The sequence below is a fragment of the Sciurus vulgaris genome, assembly GCF_902686455.1.
Source record: "Sciurus vulgaris genome assembly, chromosome: X".
Classification (NCBI taxonomy): Eukaryota; Metazoa; Chordata; class Mammalia; order Rodentia; family Sciuridae; genus Sciurus; species Sciurus vulgaris.
In genome coordinates, this window is record NC_136471.1 from 115,622,596 (window position 1) to 115,644,177 (window position 21,582).

The window sequence follows — 21,582 nt, forward strand, 5'->3', positions numbered from 1 at the left end:
CATGGATGGGCCAATGTTTGGGGCGTAGATATTTATGATTGTTATGTCTGGGTGATTTATGCTTCCCTTAAGCAGTATGACATATTCCTCTTTATCCCTTCTGACTAACTTTGGCTTGAAGTCCACATTATCTGATATGAGAATGGATACTCCAGCTTTTTTGCTGAGTCCATGTGCATGGTATGTTTTTTCCTATCCTTTCACCTTTAGTCTATGGGTATCTCTTTCTATGAGATGAGTCTCTTGCAGGCAGCATATTGTTGGATCTGTCTTTTTAATCCAATGTGCCAGTCTATGTCTTTTGATTGATGAGTTCAGGCCATTAACATACAAGGTTATTATTGAGATATGATTTGTATTCCCAGTCATTTGGCTCATTTTTTGTTTTTTGACACGAATTGGTTTCTCCTTTATTTGGCTATTCCTTTAGGGTATTTCCTCCCTTTGCTGATTTACATCATGCTTTTTCATCCCTTCCTCATGGAATATTTTGCTGAGAATGTTCTGTAATGCTGGCTTTCTTTTTATAAATTCTTTTAGCTTTTGTTTATCATGGAAGGATTTTATTTCATCGTCAAATCTGAAGGTATGTTTTGCTGGGTATAAGATTCTTGGTTGGCATCCATTTTCTTTCAGGGCTTGAAAAATGTTGTTCCAGGCCCTTCTAGCTTTTAGTGTTTGGTTGAAAAATCTGCTGATATCCATATTGGTTTCCCCATGATTGTAATTCGATTCTTTTCTCTTGCGGCCTTTAAAATTCTGTCTTTATTTTCTATGTTAGGTCGTGTCATTATAATGTGCCTTGGTGTGGGTCTGTTGTAATTTTGTGTATTTGGAGTCCTATAAGCCTGTTGTACTTGATTTTCCATTTCATACTTCAGATTTGGTAAATTTTCTGATATTATTTAATTGAATAGATTATTCATTCCTTTGGTTTTTTTCTCTAAGCCTTCCTCAATCCCAATAATTCTTAAATTTGGCCTTTTCATGATATCCCATAGTTCTTGTAGATTCTGTTCATGATTTTTTACCATCTTCTCTGTTTGTTCAACTTTGTTTTCAAGGTTAAATACTTTGTCTTCAATATCTGAAGTTCTGTCTTCCAGGTGTTCTATCCTATTGGTTATGCTTTCTATGGAGTTTTTAATTTGGTTTATTGTTTTCTTCATTTCAAGGATTTCTGTTTGGGTTTTTTTTTTTTTTTTTCCAGTATCTCTAACTCTTTATTGAAATGATCTTTTGCTTCCTGTATTTGCTCTTTTACCTGTGGATTGGCACGATCATTAAATGCCTGCATTTGCCCTTTCATCTCCTTGTTTGCTTCCCTGATTGTTTTAATTATGTACATTTGAAACTCCCTTTCTGACATTTCTTCTGCTGTGCTGTCATTGGGTTTTATTGATATAGTATCTAGGTTTGTTTGGGACATTTTCTTCCCTTGTTTTCTCATATTGTTCAAATATCAGTGGAACACTGAGATACTGCTGATTTCCTCTATTGATTTATAGTGCCCCTGTGGTTTTCCAATGTATCCCCTCTTAGCCTTCAGTAGCCTGAAGTCTTGGAGGTACTTGATAATGCAGTCCTCCCCAAGAAAGCTGCCTCTTTAGGGGTGGTGGCCTTCAGATGGGTATATTCCCTACTAGTGGGCAGAGGCACCTCCACTTGTTGACCGATGGTCTGCCAAAGAGGAACTAGACTGCGGGCTGGAGCATGGCTGGTCTAGGCCTGTGTCCATCCTGCCTGCCTGGCCAGGGGTGCCTAGTTGTGCGTGGCAGCTACTCGCTGGTGGGCCCTGCTCCGAGAAGCTGACTGCTATTGGGGCCTGCCACTGGGTCCGGGGGTGGGGGCTGGCTGTGTGTGAAAGCCTCTCACTGGGCAGTCCTGCTCTGAGAAGTTGCCTGTGGACCGGGCCTGTTTCCAGAGGGAGCCTGGCCATGTGCAGAAGGGGTAGCCTGGCTGTTTGCATAAGTATCTTGATGCCCGGGCCTGCTCCGAGAAGGTGCATGCAGTCTGGGACTGCCTCCCAGGCTGAGCCCCGCCCAGTGGGAGAGACTCACCCAGCAGCTCCGAGTTGGTCCCGAGTCTCTCAATACCTCTTCTTCTTGAATCCTGAGTACTAGAGAACAGAGATGCAGTCACCCTCTAGTCTGCCATCTTGGTTCTCCACAAATTTTCTTGGTGTCACTGAGGAGATGAAAATATGAAAAAGGAAAAGACATTGATGACTCTGATTTAGGAGTTATATTATATATATGATAATGATGCATCTTAAAATTAATGCAGTATAATGAAATATAATATATAACTACAAAAACCATTAATGATCTCTGTACCATGAAAGATGTGATATCAGCAGATCACTTCTCTCCATCTCTACTTCCTGATAATTACTTTTATATTATACATAACATTATAAGCTCTATATTATGTACTTTTTAAGTAATAATAATCTAGTTCTTGACTAGATTATAATAATCTAGTTCAAATTAAGATTTTATATTTTAATTCCCCTTATGAAAAATAGTGAAATTACCATATTACTGTTTTCTCATGGTGCTTTTATTAAATAAATTTTGGCTTGTTATTAGGTGAAGTCATATGAAATTGCCCATTTCCCATATAAAAAACAATCAACATTTGGCAATGTCATGTAGTCCAAACTTGTTATTTTATCTTAAATTTTTATCATTTTAATTTACATAACCATATTTCACACAGAGCCTAGGGAATTTATATGCATATAAATTGTCCCTCTGTAAATTTTTTTATCTATTTTCCAAATTATCTCATCATATCTGTGGGTATCTAGGGCAAGAATTTTCATCTTCAGATAGGAATTGAACCAGTAATTTCTCAGATACCTTTCTCCAGAACTTAGACATATTACCATAATTAGGTTCAAAGAAGTCTAGGAAGTATATTCTCAACTCGAGTGATAACATTCCAAGCTTAAACCAAAATATTTATATTTAAAATTAAATGGTGGTAGGGTTTTCAAGATGGTGGACTAGAGGATGGCTGCATTTCATGTTGCTCCAGGACAGAAATCCTTGAAATGAAGGAAATAATAAACCAAATTAAGAACTCCATAGAAAGCATATCCAATAGGATAGAACACCTGGAAGACAGAACCTCAGACATTGAAGACAAAGTATTTAACCTTGAAAACAAAGTTGAACAAACAGAAAAGATGGTAAGAAATCATGAACAGAATCTACAAGAACTATGGGATACCATGAAAAGGCCAAATTTAAGAATTATTGGGATTGAGGAAGGCTTAGAGAAAAAAACCAAAGGAATGAACAATCATTCAATGAAATAATATCAGAAAATTTCCCAAATCTGAAGAATGAAATGGAAAATCAAGTACAAGAGGCTTATAGGACTCCAAATACACAAAATTACAACAGACCCACACCAAGGCACATTATAATGAAAATACCTAACATACAAAATAAAGACAGAATTTTAAAGGCTGTGAGAGAAAAGAACCAAATTACATTCAAGGGGAAACCAATATGGATATTGGCAGATTTTTCAATCCAGACCCTAAAAGCTAGAAGGGCCTGGGACAACATTTTTCAAGCCCTGAAAGAAAATGGATGCCAACCAAGAATCTTATACCCAGCAAAATTTACCTTCAAATTTGATGATGAAATAAGATCCTTCCATGATAAACAAAAGCTAAAAGAATTTACAAAAAGAAAGCCAGCATTACAGAATATTCTCAGCAAAATATTCCATGAGGAAGAGATGAAAAACAAAGAAGCAAATCAGCAAAGGGAGGAATTATCCTAAAGGAATTGTCAAATAAAGGAGGAACCAAGTTGTGTCAAATAAATAAATAAATAAATAAAATAAAATAAATGAACCAAATGACCGGGAATACAAATCATATCTCAATAATAACCCTCAATGTTAGTGGCCTGAATTCATCAATCAAAATACATAGACTGGCACAGTGGATTAAAAAGAAAGATCCAACAATATGTTGCCTGCAAGAGACTCACCTCATAGAAAAAGATACCCATAGACTAAAGGTGAAAGGATGGGGAAAAACATACCATGCACATGGACTCAGCAAAAAAGCTGGAGCATCCATCCTCATTTCACATAATGTGGACTTCAAGCCAAAGTTAGTCAGAAGGGATAAAGAAGGACATTTCATACTGCTAAAGGGAAGCATAAATCAGCAAGACATAACAATCATAAACATCTATGCCCCAAACAGTGGATCATCCATGTATGTCAAACAAATCCTTCTCAATTTCAGAAACCAAATAGTCCATAACACAATAATACTAGGTGATTTTAACACGCCTGTCTCACCACTGGACAGATCTTCCAAACAAAAATTGAACTAAGAAATCATAGATATCAATAACACAATCAATAATTTAGACTTAACGGACATTTATAGAGTATACCATCCAACCAAGAGCGAATACACTTTCTTCTCAGCAGCACATGGATCCTTCTCTAAAATAGACCATATATTATGCCACAAAGCTAATGTTAGCAAATACAAGAAGAGACACTACCTTGTATTCTATCAGATCATAATGGATTGAAGTTAGAAATAAATGAAAGAGTAAAAAACAGAAACTACTCCAACACCTGGAGATTAAATAAGAAACAAAAATTAACAACAAAAAATCTTGTCAAATCAGGCTAGAAAAGGGGGGAAATGGATGAAAGAAAGTTCTAAAATATGAACACAATGTTTGAAATTAGACTAAGCCAGTAATAGAAACTTGTAAAATATTTTTAAAGAGATGGTAACCAATGTAATAACACTGTATGACTAAAACTAGGAAGACATAAATACGTGCTAGATGTAAAACTATGAAACACTGTAAGATAATAAGCATAATCAGACTAAGTCGAATTTAACTTCAAAATCATTCATTGATATAACTAATGTATTTTGTATTTTCAAGTAATATGGCCCATAAAGTGTGTGTGTGTGTGTGTGTGTGTGTAAACAATCATAATATACATATATTCATATTTAATATAATTATAGAAGGCAATATCCAACTATAAAGTAAAATACTCTTTAAAAGTACCATAAATGGATAAATTCACAATCGTAGATTGGATCCTTAATATTTTTCCTTTCAGTAATTGATAGATCAAGTGAACACAATAAATAAAATTAAAATTAAAATTTTGAATGAGAATTGACAGCCAAATAGATGCGTAGAGAAAATTGTATCCAAGGAAAATGATGTATATATTCTTATCTGATGGTTCTGGAAATTGTATAAAAACTGAAGCCAGGTGTGGTGGTGCACACCTGTGATCCCAGCAGCTTAGGAGGCTGAGGCAGAAGAATTGCAAGTTCAAAGCCATCCTCAGCAACTTAATGAGGCCCTAAGCAACTTAGTGAGACCCTGTCTCTAATAAAATATTTTTAAAAGGACTGGGGATGTGTTTCAGTAGTCAAGAGCCTCTAGGTTCAATCCCTGGTACAAAGAAAACAAAACAAAACAAAAAACCTAGATATATTGTCATTGCCAAAGAAAACTAAAAATTATTTAAAATAGAAAAAAACAATTATATAGTATATAGTCTCATGATCTGAACTCTTGATACTAGAAGAACTGAAAATAAGTTGAAAATCTAATTATCAACTTTGCTACAAAGAGAAATGCTATATTAGAAAAATAAAAGGTAGAAAATTTAACAGAAGTACTGAAATTAAAGCATTATATATAAAAACTTCTGTGTTATTAAAAATGATAAGAATCAGGTTACAGATGACAAACTAAGCAAAAACATTTCCTTCATATTGACCTCTTATCTAACAAAAGATCTCAGGAAGTGGTATAACATGAAAAAATCAATGAGTTTAGAGAAAAACCTTTTAAACTGCAGTACATGGTTAAACAACATAAAATTATGTGAAAACCTTGTCAGCTTAGCTCTGAGAGAAAAACTGCTTAAAGATAATACTAATAGAAATAAAATTATCACTTTCACTTATGAATATATATGTATATACATACATATACATAAATCTGAAATAAAATATTGACAAATGTAACAGGTTCTTAAAAAGAAAAGCCATTTACAACCTAGTTGATGTCATCCCAGGAATTCAAGGAAATTTCACAATTTAACAATATATTAATATAATGCTTCTCAGAAACATATTACAGTAAAAAATTAACTATTTGAATATTTCAATTGTTGCTGGAAAAGATTGACAATGTTAACAGCAATTCTTCTTTAAATAGAAATGGATCATTTCCAAGTTCATAAGCTGTATTTTATCAGAACTAGAGAATCAACATAATACCCAAATTTGGGTTAATGAAGCAATACTCTTAATAGACTAGTAATAGTTGTCTAATCATCACTTGAACCATTCAAAATTGGTTTGCATTAGAAAACATTTAAAATGGACAAAGAAATGTGAATATTAGAAAGAGATAAGACCAGCAGCATTTGCAATAAATTGTTCACATAGTCTTTGATGAGAAGTTGAACAACCATTAGAACAAAAATAATTTGGCAAGTCATCTTGATAACAGACACACACACACACACACACACACAGGAAAGCAGAGCAAGAAGTCAGCTAAGATCCTCTGACAATCCTCCCCCAACAGGCACACCAAGTTAAAAAGATATTCAGGTACCAAGGTACCTTCACAAGAGCAAAGAAAAGCAGGTGAGAAACCGTCATGCCTTCATTTACTATAATAAAACTAAAGGACCTGTTGAGGAAGCCAGGAAAGAGTTGCCTGTGTCATCACTCATCCAAATTCAAGCAGCTCAACTCAGAGAGAGAGAGGGAGAGAGATCCACCTTCCACTTGGGGGAGGAAGAGGAAAATTAAGTCCAAGCCTTAAGATTTGAAATCCAGTACTAGGCGATGTCACTCCTCAATTCTTGTCTAACAGAAAGATTTCAATCAAGAGATAAATTGAAAATCATGAAGTATTTATTTAGTGAAATACATGTCAAAGTCCCTCCTAAAAGAGGAAGCAGCCTGGGGTTTTCCACATGGGGGTTTTAATATTTGGTCTGGGAAGCTTCCTCCTCCTGTATTATGTATTTGGAACAATCACCAGTTCCTGCCATGGCTTAGTGTCTCAGTAATCTACCCACATGCTCTAAAGTTAAGAAGTCCCTTAGGCTAGTTATACCCATTTCTTTTTAGGTTTAAGATGGTAGAAATTGGCTGGATGTGGTGGTATATGCTTATAATCACAATGACTCAGGAGGGAAGCTGAGGCTGGAAGATGAAAGTTCAAAGCCTGCTTCAGCAATTTAGCAAGGTCAAGGTCCTAAGCAACTTAGTGAGAACCTGTCTCGAAATAAAATAAGTTAAATTTAAAAAAGGGGGATGTAGCTTAGTGGTAAAGTGACCAGAACCAAGAAAAAAGTGACCATAAAGGAGGCGGGTGTATGGGCAGGGTTTTTTGTTGCCCATAAGGAGTGATTTTTTTGTCAAGATAGAATGAGCCTTATTTTCCCTACCCCCATTCCATCTTCTCATGTCTAACTACCTACTCTAACATGACCCTGAGCTTGCCAAAGCCCCATGATCCCTACCCCAGGCAAATACCCACAGACATAGCTCCTGGAACTGCCTTAGTCCAAGCAACTCACTGCCTCCACCACTGCTCTTCCCACGTAGGGCAGCACAATGGGAAGCAGAACCCCACTAGCTGAAGAGCAGTCCATGAACGGCATCATAGAACTTTGTCATGGTGCTTAGTACCAGGCCCATCATGGTGAGAATCAGCACTAGTAGAAACTGAAGGCTCCATATACAGACCAGAGCTCACAGATGAAGCCTCCAGTCTGCCCTCCCCATATGAGATGAAGAACTGTGTGCCAATGGGACAGATAAAAGTTTCTACCCCATCAGCTCTAGCTTTGGAGTTAACCTGGGGCACACCTGCCTTCCTCCTAAAAATGTGCAGGCCCTTGTAGCTGTGAGAGTTGGTGTGACCCAGCTTAGCACCAGCCTTGGTGACCAAGATCTCCACCACCCATCCCCCAACTACAGGCATCAAAGCCATCACTGCCAGGCTAGTGTTCAAAAACAGGACTCTAGAACTACCTTAGCATAAGGCATAGGCACAGACCTATGTCACGGTGGGAAAGATTCCCATTTTAGCCTGCATCATCATCAGTTATGACATAGACCTTGATGCATCCCTGAGACTGCAGGTCCTCGAGGCTATGAGACTCAGGCAGGATCCTGCTTAGTATCATCCTAGGTAACCATAGGAATGCTTTTACTAGCACTATTCTAACCTTGGGCAGTATAGCATAGTGCAAGACCCTATTGACTGGGGTTAGGACAGGGTAGTAAGCACACAATTTTTCCCTGAAACTTAGTGCTGAGCTAGTGAAACCTATCACTGGGCATATCCTAATGGCCCATATCCCCAGGCCTGCCTGAGGACAGAGCCTCTGCAATGCTCCAATACCAGGAGAAAACATGTGGCCCTTGTCTGTAAGTCTTGGGTTCCATCTATGATCACCTATAGCTGATTGCAGTTGTCTTTGACCATAAGCAGTGTGGGTTTTGATACTATCCCAGTACTATGTTGGTCTTCATGGGTTGTGGACCCAGTGTGATACATCTTGGCAACAGTGGGGGCCACAGGTATGATACAGGTATCTGGTTCTTCTGCATCCATGATGATTCTGCACAGAATTGGGTAGAATATTGCACTGTCTGATCATAGTCTTGTAACTATGGATGAGGCATCTGGGGCTGTCCTGGCAAAGGTTATGGGGACAAGCCACTCTCTCTAGGTACTTTACTGTTTCTTTCTGAATGTTGCACATATACTATATTTTGGACAAACTTGGGCTTGGATTGCCCTTTAGAACTGGAACAGTGATAACACACAACATCAGACTTCTGGCAAATCTGGATTTGGGCACCATCCAGTGATATAACATAGTGGGAATGACTATTGACTCAGGAAAGAAAGAGAGAAAGAGAGAAAGAGAGAGAGAAATTTCTGGAAAGGAAGGTACAAACGAAGCCAGAACAGGAAGATTAGAACAAATACCTAATCATTTTAGACCCAGAAGAAGTCCCATGCTAACAAGCATCAAGAGATTTCAAAAACCATGCCCTCACCCAGTACTCAAAATAATGTGCAGAAACTAATCAGATAGTAATGAAAGAACTCTTAGGGAATATAAAAAAGGCATTTTAAAGTAATTCAATGAACTTGAAGAAAACAGAAATATTTCAACATTCTAATAGGCAAACTTAACAAAGAAATGGAAGCAGTTAAAAAAAAAAACCCACAGTAATCCTTGATCTGAAAAATATACTCAGCTAAAATAAAAATGCTATAGAAGGCATCAGTGACAAGACAGAGCAATCAGAAGAGAGTGAGCTTTCAGAAAGGCTATTTGAAAGTACATCATTAGAAAAAGGAAAAAATGAAGAGGAATAAAAAAGCATATGGGAACTTTGGGACAATGTTGAAGGAGCAAATTTTCAGGTTATTGGAGTTCAAGAAAAACTTAAAAATGCAAAAATGATAGTGTATTAAAAAAATAATAACAGTAAACTCAAACCTAGAAAAGGATACAAATATCCAGGTACAGGGATTTAACTCAACCAAGTCTACCCTAAGATATGTATAATCAAGCTCTCAAAGGTAAAAAATAAAGAGAAGATTCTCAAGGCTGCAAGAGAAAAGAAACATATACAGGTGCCCCAGTTTGCCTATCAGCAGACACACTATGGGCCAGGAGTGCAATAAGAGTTTCACAGCATGGAAGGAAAAATGTCAATTGAGATTACTATACCCATTTAAGCTATCCTTTGCAAATGAAGGGGAGATAGATTCCCAAACAAAAGTTGAGAGAAAGTATCTCCATCAGACCTTTTCCACAAGGAGTGCTACAGGAAATTCTTCATATTGAAAGAAAGTGTCATTGATGGGTAAGAAGAAAACATAGGAAGTTACAAAATTCACTGATAAGAATAATTATGTAAACATTCAGAATGCTCTAATATTGCAAGCATGGTATGTAAATCATTCATATCTTTAGCATGAAGACTAAAACACAATGAAAAATAATTGCATCAATATTTTACCAATAGGCAATATAGAAAGATAGAAAAGGATATCAAAAATTGACGATGTAAGAAGGAATGGATAGAAACTGAGTTTTCTTACTAGTGTATTTTCTATTGTTCTTTTGTTTCTTTCTGTTCTTCTATTTATGATCATGTTAAGTTGCTACCATTTCAAAATAACTTGTTTCGACCAACTGATATTTTGTAAGTTTCATGGTAAACACAAAACAAAAGTCATTAGTAACCAAACCAAAAATATAAGCAAGGAATATTTTATACAAGTACAATATTAGAATAATTCTCTTAACCATAAAGAAAGAGTAAAAGAGTAAGAATTGGTATAATCAAAAGCAAAAAGACAAGGACTGGTGAGGAGGTAGAAAAAGGGGAATGCTTGCACACTATTGGTGAGAATGTAAATTATTCCAGTCATTATTAATGACAGTATGAAGATTCCTCAAAAAATTCAAAATAAAACTACCATAAGATCCAACGTTCTCTATACTGTCTATATATCCAAAGGAAATGAATTCAGCATGTTAAAGAGACATCTGTACTCCCATATATATTGAAGCACTACTCACAATACACAAGAAATGAAAATGTAAGTTCTATCACCTGATGAGTGAATAAAAAAAGTGGTATATATCCAATGGAAAACTATAAAGTCATAAAAAGAATGAACCTGTCATTTGTGAAAACATGGGTGGAACTTGAGATTCTTATGTTAAGTAACATGTGTCTGGCACTCAAAGACATGTTCTATTTGATCACACTTATAGATGGAATCTGAAAAACCTGTTGATCTTATAGAAGTTGAAACTAGAAAGGTGGTTACAAGAAGCTGACCATAGCAGGGGTGGCAGAAAGATTGGGAAAGTTTGAATGATGGGGACTAAGTTGCAATTAGGAAAAGAAATTCTGGTATGTTACTGCATAGTACCATGAATATAGATAATAATAATAATGTACTGTACATTTCAAAGAGCTAGAAGAAAGTATTTTGAAAGTTTTCTATGCAAAGAAATGATAATATTTGAGAAGATAAAATTATGTAACCTGATTTCAACATTACACAACACATACATGTGTCAAACGTTACATGGTACCACATTAATAGTATATTTATACATATCAGTTAAAATAAATTGAAACACATACCAATTGGACTCTATTTATAACCAATAAATTATGAAAAATCTAAATCTAAAAAGACCTAATTTCCGGGATGGGGTTGTGGCTCAGTGGTAGAGCACTTGCCTAGCATGTGTGAGGTACTAGGTTCGATTCTCAGCACCACATATAAGTAAATAAATAAAGATTCAAAAAAATTTTAAAAAGACCTAATTTCCAATAGTGATTCATTAAACTTTCACCCAACCAAATGCTATTAACTCTAGTCAGTCTAAGCCATAGTCATCTCTTTATTAAGTTTCCTTTCCCTCTACTGTTGTGTGCCTGAGTTGTTCTTTCAACACTGCAGCCAGAAAATCATTTAAAACTGAAATTGTGTTGGCTCATAATTTATGATATCTATCTTCTTCCTTGGAGTAAAGACCAAAGACCTCACATGATCGTATATGATCATGGCTTTCTTTATGTCTAACCTCATTTCCTAAAACTACCCTCTTAGTTCTCTCTTTTCCGGCCACTGTAACCTCTTTCCTGTTTTTAGAACATGCCAAAATATGGTATGCACTTCAAATTCACTTCCTCTCAGATGTTCTTCCCGCATCTAACTAGTATGTTCCATTTTTCCACAAGGCTCACTCTCACCTTGTCCAGCTACTTATTTAAAGGTCACCTTCTGAATGAAGACCTTCCAGGTCCATCCTATTTGGAGTTGTGCTGCCCACCCTGTCTCTTCCTTTCTTTATTCCCTTAAAACTTTATCACCGTACTGCATATTTTATATTTTATGATTTGTCCTCTATTTTTATATCTCCTAAGACAGGAATCTAAGACCATTCAGGTTGAAAACTGCTCAAGTTCAGTAGAAATATGCACAGAGATTGTATAATTCCCTATAGTTGTGTATTATACAATGCACATAGTTGTATTAGGTGGTCTTCCTATCAGAATAGTAATTCTAGTTCTGTTAGATAGGGTGTAATGTTAAAAGTAGCAAGGGAATCCCAGAACCTTAGGAGACTGAGGCAGGAGGATTGCAAATTCAAAGGCAGCCTCAGCAACTTAGACCCTGTCTCTAAAATACAGAAAAGGGCCTGGGATGTGGCTCCATGGTTAAGTACTCTGGGTTCAATCCCTGGTACAAAAAAAAGTAGTGAGGGATATGGTGTTAGAGAAGTAATTGTACTAGATTTGGTAGAGCTTTGGAGGTCAATGTAAGAAATCAAAATTTACTCTTAGTGAGATTGGAAACCACTGGAGAGTTATAATCAGAAAGTGACAAGGCTGGGGATATAGCTCAGTTGGTAGATTGTTTGCCTTGCAAGCACAAGGCCCTGGGTTCAATCCCCAGCACTGCAAAAAAAAAAAAAAAAAAAAAAAAAAAAGTGACAGAATCCAACTTTTAGGAAGGATATATTGTATGTGGCTACAAGTTCAGAATACATTGTATGTGGTGGAATATGAGCAGTGGAGACCAGTTAGGAAGCTATTGCAATGGAACAGGCTAGATATGATACTGGCTTGGACAGCACATTGGAGTTGGAGAGTTATACTCAGGTCTTGGATGTATATTAAAGGTACAGAAAGGAGGAGTAGGTGATAGAATGAATATAAGATATGGAGTAAGGATGACAAAAAGACTTTAGACCCGAACAACTAGAAGTATGTGGTTATCACTTATGGAGATGGAAGAGGTACCAGAAGGGACATACTGGAGGTGGGGACAGTAGTTTGGTTCGAATATATTAGACTTCACATTTCTATCATATTTATTTGAACATATGAAATTACACATACTGTAGGGAGAGTTAGATGGAGACATAAATTGAAGATATAAATTTGTGATTTATCAGTCTACAGATTGTGGGGAGCCACCCATGTTTAGCATAATCAGGCTTGGCTGAGCCATGGGATATAGAGGTCTGACTCCCAGGAACTGTCAGTCATGAGAGACTGTTTCAGATGGCCTGGGGTAGGTAACTCTATACAGAGGTGGCTCACCCCTGAGGAAATGCTAATTCTCTAAGCAAATGGCTTCCCTAACTCCACCCCATTCTAGTCCTCACAGAACAAGCCCCTCTTGGTCCCCCTTTACATGTGTGACTATAAAATAAAGGGAGAGTGGGTTTCTCCATCTTTTTTTGAGGCCAGATCTTGGCATGGCCCAGTTTGTCACACCCCCTCTGATTTAAAAGATTATTGGCTTCTGTGTTTATTTATTTAGATAAGTTTCTTAGTAATTAATCAATAGCCAGCACCATCCTCTGATAGAAACCCTTTCCCTCATCCATGCTGGACATGGCAAGGATCCCCCCATTTTTTCTACAATAGATATATATTTTTTATTTTTAATGGTGATGCAAAATGACAAAGTTACATCTTAACCATTTGAAATGAATAATTCGGAGTTTTACGTATTATAGATATTTTTAAAACCATGATCATGGATGAAATAAGTAATATAATAACTTTAGAGAGAAAAGAGAAAATGTCCCAAGATTGATCTTTGATGTAATACACAATGTGAAAATGATGAAGTGAACCCAACAAAATGCATAGATGGAGAAGCCAGTGAGAGGAAAAAGGAGAACAAGGACTATGGAGTGAGCAAAAATCAAGGGAAAAACATTTTTAAGGTGGCAGTAGTGATCAACTGTCACATGCTGCTGTATATTCAAGATGGATAAGCACTGTGATTTGACCATGTGGAGCTCATTAGTGACAGTGGCAGAATAGTATATTGTCCTCAGTTCTCTACTCCTGTCCCTACCCATGCCCTTTGTCTTGGGACTTTCCTCCTTTTCCTACTACAGGCAAAGTATATTCTAATCATCAAACTAGGACTTATTTATGTTACTTTTTTATTTGTTCTTTTTAGTTAACTATTATATTAAGATTCATTTTGACATAATTATAAGACCATGGGATATAAGTTGCTCTAATTAAGTTCCCTGTACTTCCCCTTTTCTCTCCTCCTGCCTTCCCCTATTTCCTTCCATTTGCTCTAATGATCTTTCTGCTATTTGCTTTTTTTTTTTTTATAGTTAGTGTCTTCTGGATACATGAAGGTGAGATTCACTGTAATATATTCAAATATGCACACTGCAAAGTTAGGTCAGATTCATTCTGTTGTTCTTCCCTTTACCCCCTCAATACCCTTCCTCTTCTCCACTAATCTACTTTTTCCTATTTTGACAGAACATCCCCTTTTTCATTTTTTCCCATTATTTTATACTAGTTTCTGAATATCAAAGAAAACATTTGACCTTTGACTTTCTAGGTCTTAGCCACAGGACTTTTCTTGGCTGATGGAATGCAGATGAGAGTTCTAATGTGCTAGTTTCTTAAGACATATTTCTATTTGTCTTGCCCCTGTATATGACCAGGAGAGGGACATAACCTGGCTAGTCTATTGGTCCAAGGAGAATGAGACATTAATGAGGTTGACCCAGACCCAATCTTCAGAATAGAGCTGTGCAGCCAAGCACAAGACTCTATCAACTGACCTCTAGATGAACTGCCATTGATGGATGGATGCCTGAGAGATTATGTGCTTGTTACATAGTTGACTGATATGGTGACCTTGACAAGAGCTGTGTTCTTGAAGTGATGAATGGAGAGCTTTACTAATACAAGTTCAAAGGAGAACAGAAGGAAAATAATCAGGAATAGTGTGTATAACAACACTTCTGTGCAGTTTTTACAATTGCTCTCAAAAGGAGGGTGAGAAATGAGGATGTATCTGAAGAGAAATGTAGAGCAACAAGTGAGTTCCTTTTGGAATGACAGAAATGACAGCATGTTTGAAGCTGATGATATTGATCCAGCAGAGGGTGGTGGGAGAATGTCATTGACAAAGAAAGATGTTGAACCAGTCCAATCATTCTAGAGGATACTATGTGTACAAGTGAAGATTTTGGCTTAGGAAAGTTTCAAATTCAGACTGTCCTGATATGAAAATCCATGCATTTCCTATTAAAAAATGTGCTATCAAGTTTCTCTCTCTCTCTCTCTCTCTCTCTCTCTGTCTCTCTCTCAAAGCAGTGAATATGGAACAGAAGTGGAAAGATATGTAGTAAAACAAATTTAAATGGAATGATGATAAAAGGTTCAGAGATCTTCCTAGGTAATGCTTTTAATAAGATGCATGATTTCAGGCAGATTCTCTAGTTATTTTGATCACTTTGCTTCCTCATCTTCTAAAAAAGAATACAGAGAAATAAGTTCTAAATTTCCTCATCTAATTCTAAAATAGTATTATTCTAAGACTCAATGATTTTGCTTCAAATGAGACCCTCTGAGAGCTGTTGCCATCATTATGTAACTACATAACTTACTGGTATCTTTGTATATAACATATCTGAAGAATGCCTCTTTCACAGTAACTTCCCAAACTCACCTAAAGTCAGATATTTTAGAATATCTGACATCTGCTTAGTCTCCCAAGGCTGGCAGAATAGATTGAATAATAGTTATTTTAGGATGTAATTGCTGCACTGTTAAAAATATAAGCCCCTCTCTAACTAAATAATGTCACATTTCTGAGCTACTTATGTAACCAAAATGATTTTTACCAAATAAAAGAATATGATTTTGGCAAACATTTAAAAAGTCATTGCAAATGATTTTCATTACTAGCCTGCTGTGCTATAAAAGCATGATTCTCCATAGTTTCAGTGGTAGCCATAGAGAACAATGGCAATTTTCTATTACTAAAGGTTAAGAAATTCTATCTTAGTAGCAATAAAGAAAGGTAGGATATTAAGAAATGAAAAATCCAAAAGTAACTACAGGACCCTCACTGTATTTGGGGGCAAATAAATGGTAGTGGTAAGCAACTATGAGAAGAGATGTAAAAGCTTATGTACTCAGATCAGTTCCCACATTTAAAAAATACAGAAGTAGTTGATAACTAAGGGAATAATAATAAACATAAATAGAAAACCCAGGGGCCAAAGATTAAGAGGACAGAAAGAAAGGAGGGGTGTTCTAGTAAATCTAACTTTGTATATTGAAACTCAGTTGTGACTAACTTGTGGTTTTAAAAGATAACCATTGAGCCCAGGGGTTGGAAGTGTATTTAAATAATGATATATAGGTGAACAGATAGATAAACAGAAATACATGAGAGATAGACAATAAAGGAGAGAAAACAATTAGGTAGATACAGTTTGTACTATAGGAATATGAAAAACTATACTTTATTTAAATTTTATAATTTTTTTGGTACCAGGGATTGAACCCAGAGGTACTTAACCACTGAGTCACATTCCCAACCCTTTTCTTTTTTTATTTTGAGACAGGGCCTTGCTAAGTTGACAGGGGCTGGCTTTGAACTCACCATTCTCCAGCATCGGTCTCCTGAGCCACTGGGATTACAATCATGCACTATCATGACCAGCTTAATTTTTTTTATATAATTTAAAGAACATGAAGAAACCAACTTTGTTGTCATATGTGAATTCAATTTGGTCCTTCCGATAACACTAAAATCCTATGGAGCCCACCAATTAAGAATTTTAATGCTCATATCACGAAGTTTGATATGCAAGTTGTGTGTATGTTTAACTATTCCTGTGTGTGTGATGTAAGAATTTTTGAAGTACATTTCTAGTAGAATAAGTAAATTGAGTTAAAACAGTAATTGGGATAGAAATTAAATTCTGAAATCCAAAGTCAAATTATTTTTAAGTATATGAAAACTATCAGTCAGAAATATTATTTCAATGAACTAGTTATTCATTGTTATTATATAGGCAAATAACTTGTCAAATGGTATATTCTCCAAAATTTGATTCAAAATTTGATTGGATTTCAAACAATGACTAATGTTACAATATTTACACACCAACAAATAGAATCAAAGTACAGCACATTCCATTTTCCTTTTATTAAATCCTCCAAAGAAATACAATAGACAATCTCACTGAGATGCACATTGGATCCAATATTGAAATGTCAAATACATGGCAAAGTAGCCCCCTCATCTCTAGCTAGAGATGAGTCTCAGTTCACCCATGATCCAAAAATATTAGATGGAATATTTCAGAAAAAAACATTTGATGTTTAAATTCCATGTGTTTCTGAGTAGCATGTTGGAATCTTGAGCCATCCGGCTCATCCTTTTGACATACCATCAGAAGGCCTAATGTTCTAATGGTATGTCACAATGTTTATATTATTTAGCTCACTTGATCTCATCATTGTTGACATTGTTGATCTCATCATTGACTTGATCTCATCATTGTTCTCATCATCATGAGAAGAATGAATAGAGTATAATAAGATACTTTGAGAGAGTGCATTCACATTTTTTTATAGTATATTGTTATAATTGTGCTATTATTATTGTCAATCTCTTACTGTGCCTAATTTACAAATTAAATTTTATCAAAGTTACATAGATATAGAAAAAAATTGAGACTGGAGGTGTAGTTTAGTGATAGGATGTTTGATTAGTGTTGGTGAGGCTCTGGGTTCAACCCCAGGATCAAAAAAAAAAAAAAAAAAAAAAACAAAAAACAAAGGCATAGTATCAGTGTATGTATACAGAATAGAGTTCAATACTGTCTGTGGTTTCATGTATTCCCTAAGGCTTTTAAAACATATCTTCCTTGACACAAGTAAGGGGATACTTCTACTCTAGACAGTCCATCTCTTCTTTCAGGTTCTCTAAACAGCATAATATTAGAAACTAAATTGTTATTCTCTGTGTTTATACAATGGCACACAACTGCATTTGACTTAATCTTTTCTAAAACAACAACAAAAAAAGGAAAATAAAGTAGTATTTGTTGAACTGTTGGAGTCCCTCAGCTAAGTATGTAAGATATGTTGCCCCATTGAATATCTTTTTTTTCCCATTATGCCAAAAGTATTCAAAGTAGTACATGATAGAGTCAGGACTATTCAAACTTAGTTCTATTTCTTTAAAAATCACATTTTATTGCCCCAGACTCTGTTTCAAAATTATACTACGGGCCAGGTGTGATGGTGCATGCCTGTAATCCCAGTGATTTGGGAGGCTGAGATGGGAGGATCGAGAGTTCAAAGCCAGTCTCAGCAAAAGTGAGGTGCTAAGCAACTCAGTAAGACCCTGTCTCTAAATAAAATAGAAAATAGGGCTGGGGGTGTGGCTCAGTGGTCGAGTGCCCCTGAGTTCAATCCCTGGTACCCACCCTCCAAAAAAAAAAGTATACTATGGGCACAAGGATTAAGGTAGGGATATATAATTATAAATATCCAAATGGATATATAAAGATTGATTGATAGCTAGATAAATTGATAGGGAGATGTGTCCTATATTATGGGTGAATAATTAGAGTTCATTGTCAATTTATAAAATTTTAAAGCACATTAACAGTTTGTCACAGCATACTACTGCAGTTTCATCATCTCTTTAAAATCTCAAACATGGTATATTTACACATAGCATCATTACCACAGCCAGGGTCTAAATGATAGTCAAGTATTTCTGAGTTCATATCCACACTCTACCACCTATTGACTTTATGACCTTGGCAAGTAGCCCATCTTATATGAGCAACTGTTTCTTCATTCGTAAATGTGGATATCTAATTGTAGCTATTTAGATTACATCTTTCTCAAAATATTCTTGTGAACAGTAAATATAACAAATGTATATAATATGTATGGCAAAAAGAAGATCTTCCAAAAATTTTCATTAAAAATGAACATGGTGTGTTAAAGTAAGACAGTTAATGCAAAATGTCAACCTGAGTGCTTTAATAATAAGTCTTAGTTTTTCATTAAGTTTCTTTTGATGTTTTACTCATTATGTGAAGACATGATACTTTGTTGCATGAAATGTATAATCCAGCTATTCAATGGTGCAGTGTCCAACTGAGTAATTGCATCAACTAGATGATTATATCAACATTTTATTGACTGATTGCCTTATTTCAGTTGCTATTATTTGAACATGGTTTGTCCCCCAAAAAAACACATGAAAAAATTTAATTCCCATTATGAAGTGTTAGGAAGATGGAAACTTAATTGAACTATGGTGTTTAAAGGTTGGCTTTTGGGAAGTGATTAGAATTGTATAAGATCACACATGACTAAATACTGGTGGTTTCATAAGAGGCAGGAGAGACCAGGACATACATTTGCTTTCCTTGTCTTTCACCATGTGATACCCTGTGATGCCTCAGGAATCTGCCAGTGAGAATGTTATTTATCACCAGATGGGGCCCTTGGGTGAGACAAACCTTTCTTTCTAATTTACCCAGTCCATGGGATTATGATATTAGCAATAGAAAAATGTGCTAAGACAAATATGGAGAAATTAAAGATTCTAAGGTTATTTTAATTTTTTCACTGTTGGGACAAATTAAAAATAACACTAACTTCTCAGGGTTGAGTAAAAAATGGATATTTATTATTCTTATATATATATACCATTATATTCCCATTGCCTGGCAAATCATCAATATTTTTAACAAGTATGTTCATTAAGGTGTTTCAGATAAATAATAGAATTATAAAGTGATTACTGCATTTCTAAAGAGATATGTTACATAGTTTTTTGTAAAATTCAGCTATGTATGAATTGCACAGATAACCATTAACAAGCCTTTGGAGTTTCATAGGAACATTTATTAATAACTTTGAAATTGTATATGTAATGATATAAATAAAAATAAAGCATTGGAGTATGTTATGGTTTAGGTACTAGGTGTCCCCCAAAAGCTCAGGTGTGAAACAATGCAAGAAGGTTTGGAGGGACTGATGGGAATTAACTGAGTGGTAACTGAAGGTAGGTAGGATGTGGCTGGAGGAGGAGAACATTGGGGGTGTGGCTTGGGGTGTATATTTTATATCCGGTGAGTAGAGTCTCTTTCTGCTTCCTGACCATCATGTGAGCTGCTTCCCTCCACCATCCTCTTCCACCATTATGTTCAGCCTCACCTTGTGCCCAGAGGAATGGAGCCTACTGCCTATAGAGTAAGACCTTTGAAACTGTGAGCCCCCAAATAAACTTTTCCTCCTCTAAAAATTGTTCTTGTGAGGCCTTTTGGTCACATCAGTGAAAAAGATGACTGAAACACAGTAAAACATCATTTCTTGTGGCATTGTTCTGCAAACTTGTAAAAATAAAGGACATGTTTAACAACACCCAGAATGCTATGAATGAAAATTAAAAAGTCACTTTTCCTGAATCTAATATGAATCATGTTACAATGTCAATGGCATAGAACATTTTGAAACTTCACAGAGATATTACTTTTGAAATTAGGCAACATGTTCTTGGGAATTAAGGTTGGATATCTCATTGATTCATCCTTAAATTTAATGCACACTTTACCTTTTACCTTGTAAATCATTAACCGTAAATTGCCACAACTAAATCATCAAGGGATAATTTTTACCATTTTGCCAAAGTAAGTAGTACAGATCTTTGCTGAAACTGTGGTAGTTATTGTTCCACTATTTATTTTTTTTCTTTCTCTGAAGGGCAGAATAAGAGTAGAGATCAGCCAAAGTGTGACAGTCATATATTTCTCAGTGGATTCTGTGTGGTATATTTAAGCATTCAAATAAAATACTCAGTGATAAAATGGTTATGGACTTGCTTTGTTAAAACAGAGAATTCAGGTATGGACCATGATAGATAATTACTAAGTGTATTTCTTATGATGCAACAGACTCTTTTTTTCTCTCTTGAGAAGAAAAGTATTCTCCTTGTGTTTTCCTTTTATGTTTTTGACTTAAACAAGTGAGAGAAAGTATAAGCTGAGGCTATTGTTGAGGCCAATGCTATTTTGGCCTTTTGTCATGGTAATAATTTTTTTAGAGTTTCTTTATATATATTTAGAGTTAACTTAAGCTATCAATTACAAACTATCATTTTATAATACCATATTGTTTAGACAAATTTAAATGATATTTAAAAATTATTTCTACCATTTCAGGATGAACAATACAAAATTAATTCATTATCATATATAATAACTTTTTGATCAGTAATTTTAGATAATGAGAAGCAAAATTAGTAACAAAAGTTATGAAGGTAAGGATATTTGTCTATTTATCCATATCTCAAAATCCTTAGAATAATTTTTGGCAGATGATTTTATACATATATATATATTTTCACATATATATGTGTATATATTCACATATATGTATATATAATAATATAATAACTAAACATCCATCTTGGTTACTTAATTATGTGTCATAGCTAATGGCATTGCAATTACACATCAAATCTGTTATTTGAAAGAGCTGTAATGCTTTTCATGATAGCAAAAAGAGATGTGGTTTTAGGAATTAGAATTTTATTATATACTAAAAGGTTAAATTTGACTTCTGTTTTAATCAACTAAGGCTAAAAGTTTCTCAGAAAC